The sequence below is a fragment of the Macrobrachium rosenbergii genome, chromosome 1 (assembly GCF_040412425.1).
Source record: "Macrobrachium rosenbergii isolate ZJJX-2024 chromosome 1, ASM4041242v1, whole genome shotgun sequence".
Lineage (NCBI taxonomy): Eukaryota > Metazoa > Arthropoda > Malacostraca > Decapoda > Palaemonidae > Macrobrachium > Macrobrachium rosenbergii.
Window position 1 is genome coordinate 28,306,169 of NC_089741.1, and position 5,000 is coordinate 28,311,168.

The 5,000-nt window shown below is 37.4% G+C and overlaps 1 pseudogene; it reads left to right on the forward strand.

The window, feature by feature from the left end:
- The window catches only part of LOC136839924 (hemicentin-1-like), an 843,194-nt pseudogene that overhangs the window by 674,290 nt on the left and 163,904 nt on the right, over window positions 1-5,000 (forward strand).

Here is a 5,000-nt window from a genome sequence, read left to right on the forward strand (position 1 = left end):
AAAGAAAGAATTAGCAAGACATTCCCACGAAAGGATACATATCCTTTCGTTTTTAATGATTGTGTGATTAGAAATGCTACGAATATCTTACCATGCATTTTCATCCATTACTGCTTAACCAAACAGGATTATTATTATTATTATTATTATTATTATTATTATTATTATTATTATTATTAATATTATTATTATTATTATTATTATTATTATTCAGAAGATGAACCCTATTCGTATGGAACAAGCCCACCACAAGGGCCATTGGCTTGAAATTCAAGCTTCCAAAGAATATAGTGTTCATTAGGAAGAATTAAGAGGAAGTAAAGAGAATTATAGAAGGAAGAGATCCCACTTATTAGGAAGTAAAGAGAAATATAGAAGGAAGAGATCGCACTTATTAAAAAAGAAAAAAATAAATTAACAAATAGGTAAATAGATAAAAAATGTATTAAAATGCATGCATACATACATACATATATATATATATATATATATATATATATATATATATATATATATATATATATATATATATATATCCTGACTAAAGTGGGTGTTAATCTCCCGGTTCTCTGTAAATCTTTGAGAATGAGGCTGCTAGCCACACGTCTTTTCCACCCAAGCTGCAATCAACTACAGTCAGCTAACAAGGTTAGTCCACGAGTCGTCCTCCCTTTCCCATCCTCCCCCCTCCCGTGGGCTCCACCTCGGGGAATCAATTCGTAGCTCAATATTATTAATCTCGCTTGGGATGTGACATTACTGAACTATTTTAGATCATTCCTGGTTCTGTAAATAAGGGAGCACTTAAAGAAGAGAGGCAACGCCAAAGAGAAAGTGTAAATAAATAAATGATTTATTCACGTTTCTGTCCAGTACAAACGACGCACGATGCATATTCAGCCATACATCCGCTTCTAACAGAACCCAACGAGCAAACGAATCGTTCTAAACGGGGAATAGAGCCCGAACCAACGAGGCAACAAATGACTTCATTGATGCCATCAAATGAACAACACAATGAAACTCAAACGAACCATTTGGCCCAAGCTTCCAAATTGATGTCTCGAAGCTCCGGTCACAGCAGCAGCAGCAGCAGCAGCAACCTCAAACAGCAGTTCGAACCACCCCCTGCCCCTACTCATTCCCAACCCAACCCCCCACCAACCTCTTCGACTGAGAAATTACATTTAACAGGCGACCAGCGGACCGGATTTATTGATTTGCTTATGTAATGACTCTCTCGTCATTCCGAGTTACAATTAACAAACAATTAGATCTTCATCAGCGCCCGGAGGTGCAGTGATTCGCGGAACTGAACTTCAGAGGGGTCGAAGATGTCTGTGGAGGGGGAGGAAAGGGGGAAGGAAGAGGAGGGGAAGGAAGGGGAGAGGAAGGAAGGGGAGGAGAAGGAAGGGGAGGAGAAGGAAGGGGAAGGAGGGGAAGGGAGAAGCATGGGGGGGGGGAAGGGGAAGGGAGAAGAAAGGAGAAAGAAGAGGGAGGAGGGGGAAGGGAGAAAGAAGAGGGGAGGGGGAAGGGAGAAGGGAAGGGAAAAGAATGGGGAGGGGAAGGGGAGGGGGAAGGGGTTAGGGAGGAAGAAGGGGAGAAGGGAGGAGGGTGAGGAGGAGAAAGGAGAAGGGAGGAGGGGGAGGGGAAGGAAGAGGGGGAGGTATGTGACGTTGGCGTTACAGCTGTTTCTATTGTCGGTTGCGGTTGTAGGCTTTGATGAAGGTAGACGAGACTAGATTGAATTGCTTGCAGACTAAGCCATACAGCCATAGGAGAACGATGTCAATGAAACTGCGTTTGCACGCGCTTGCGTTCATGAAGAAGGGACGGGACAGAACAGTATGGTTCCATGTTGTGTATGTGTATATATATATATATATATATATATATATATATATATATATATATATATATATATTTATATATATATATATATATATATATATATATATATATATATATATATATATATATATACATATATATATATATAAGCAACACACAATCACGTGTGGAACAGAAATAAATTCCTGACAAGTGTGGCCTGGTTAAAGCAACACTTGTCTTTCAATTGAAGACTTGTGTGGCCTGTTTGGCAGCAGTCTTGTCTTTCAACTGAAAGACCTGGGTTCGATCCTGATGTGAGTCAGAAATTTTATATATATATATATATATATATATATATATATATATATATATATATATATATATATATATATATATATAAAGTTGTAAAGATACCCTCATGGACGATACTTGTACGTAGGATTGATACTAATTATTCCCCTCTGACCTAAGCAGTTTATTTAAGTACCTCGTTAGTAGAAGACTGAGGTGGGTCGTAGCAAGGGTGAAATATTAACGCAGATGAGCAATCTATAAAACCGAACATTTTTTCTGTTCTTTTTTTTTACTATATATATATATATATATATATATATATATATATATATATATATATATATATATATATATATATATATATATATATAAGTATATATAATTTTTTTTTAATTTGTCCTATAGGAATCGTACTGACTAATTCTTTTTCGCCTAAGTTATACCCACTCATTTGGAACATTATTTTCACATAACATTCAACCAGTTATTTTGACAATCCTTTCCAACTAATCTATAATGAGTTATTATGACATTCCCATTCTAATAACCTACAACCAGTCATTCTGACTGGTCCTTTTAACCTAATTTACAACTGCTTCATTCTGACCATCCTTTATCAACTAAACTATAAACAATCATCTGCGCTTCTCCTTTTGACCTACTTTGTAACCAGTCATTTGACTGTTCCTTATATCCTTATCAATAACCAATTCATTCTAATCTATAACTAACCATTTTGACTGATCCTTTAACCTGAACTATAACCAATAATACGACTAATCCTTTTGAATTAATCCATAACCAATTATCTCTGATTATTCCAATTCAACTGATCTACAACCGGATATTTTCATTATTCCTTTTAACCTAACCTGCAACCACTCATTCAGACTGATCTCTAGGACCTAATATCAAACAAATAAATTATGACCATTCCTAAACTACAATCAGTCATTCAGACTGATTCCTAAGACCAAATGAATTGATTCTGACCATTCCTACACTACAACCAGTTATTTAGACTGATCCTCAGGACCTAATACTAAACCAATCAATTCTGACCATTCCTAAACTACAACCAGTCAGTCAGACTGATCCTTAGGATCTAATACCAAATCAATTAATTCTGACAATTCCTACACTACAACCAGTCATTCAGACTGATCCTTAGGGCCTAATACCAAACCAATTAATTGAGACCATTCCTGCACTACAACCAGTCACTCAGACTGATCCTTAGGGCCTAATACCTAACCAATCAATTCTGACCATTCCGAAACTACAACCAGTCACTCTGACTGATCCTTAGGACCAAACCAATTGATTCTGACCATTCCTTAACTACAACCAGTAAATCTGACAGATCCTTAGGACCTAATAACTAGCCAATTAATTCTGACCATCCCGAAACTACAACCAGTCACTCTGACTGACCCTTAGGACCATACCAATTCATTCTGACCATTCCTACCCAACAGGTCGCCCGCCACCGAAGGTCGAGTGGCTGGTCAACGACGAAGTGTGGGCCACCGAGGACAACCAGGATCCTGGGGGCGTCATCCAACTGGAGTTCTCCATCGCCCGCCTCTCCAGAAAGCACCTCCACGCTGTGTTCGAGTGTAGGGCAACGAATTTCAACGAATCGACGCCTGTGTCTTCCACCGTGACCCTGGATATGAACTGTGAGTAGCCAAGATAGGTCACGTCTGTTTTCTAAATGGTTAAGAGCAGAAGGACTGTTTGCATGGCCAATAGATATCAACTTCAGTTTACTTCTTTCTAGTGAACGCCATGATATTCTTTGGAAGGGTGGACTTCATGTCAGTGGCCCCTTTTGTGGTCTTGCTCCATATGAATAGGGTTCATCCTCTGGATAATAATAATAATAATAATAATAATAATAATAATAATAATAATAATAATAATAATAATAATAATAATAATAATAATATCACATGAACATCATATTCTTTGGAAACTTGAATTTCAAGTCATTTGCCCTTTTGTGGACTAGTTCCATATGAACAGGGTTCACCTTCTGAATAATAATAATAATAATAATAATAATAATAATAATAATAATAATAATAATAATAATAATAAATAATAATAATAATAATAATAATAATAATAATAATAATAATAATAGCATCACACCTCTTGGGCGTATGGAATGGAATATAAAATTTGGGCCAAAGGCCAAGCGCTGGGACCTATGAGACCATTCAGCGTGGAAGGGAAATTGATATTAAGAAGTTTTAAAAGGCGTAACATGAGGAAACCCTCGCACTTGTGCAACGAAACAATAATATTGTTAAGACAGGCTGAAAAGTATCATGGAAGAAAAAGAATATGAACAGAGGTACAGTAAAAGGAATGAAAGGGGTTGTAGCTACGGGCCGAAGGGACACTGCAAAGAACCTTAAGTAATGCCTACAGTGCACCTGAGGGAGTACCTCACTGGGAACCACTGTCGCAAGCACCAGTGCACGCAGATTCAAGCAAGCAGTCATTTGATCGTCTCCTGTGGCTGCCTCCACATTATATCAACGCACGTATCAACGCCTCCTCTCTCCGAATATATCATTTTCATCATTATATTATTTTTGTCGTGGAGAATTTCTAACATGACACATGCCACCGGCTTTTTTTTTTTTTTTTTTTTTGGCTAGCACACTTGAATACATTCTGTTCTACAAAATGCTTTCACGTTTGTTTCATACTCGATTCAAGTCGAGATTAATTCTGTGACGTTTTTTTTCCAACCACAACACACGCAATGCCTTGTTTTCGTGTCATTTGCAAGTGCTATGCTTTTGCTGCTTTTATATGTATTTTCACTTCTGCTCGGCCTGAATAGCTACTAGATGCAT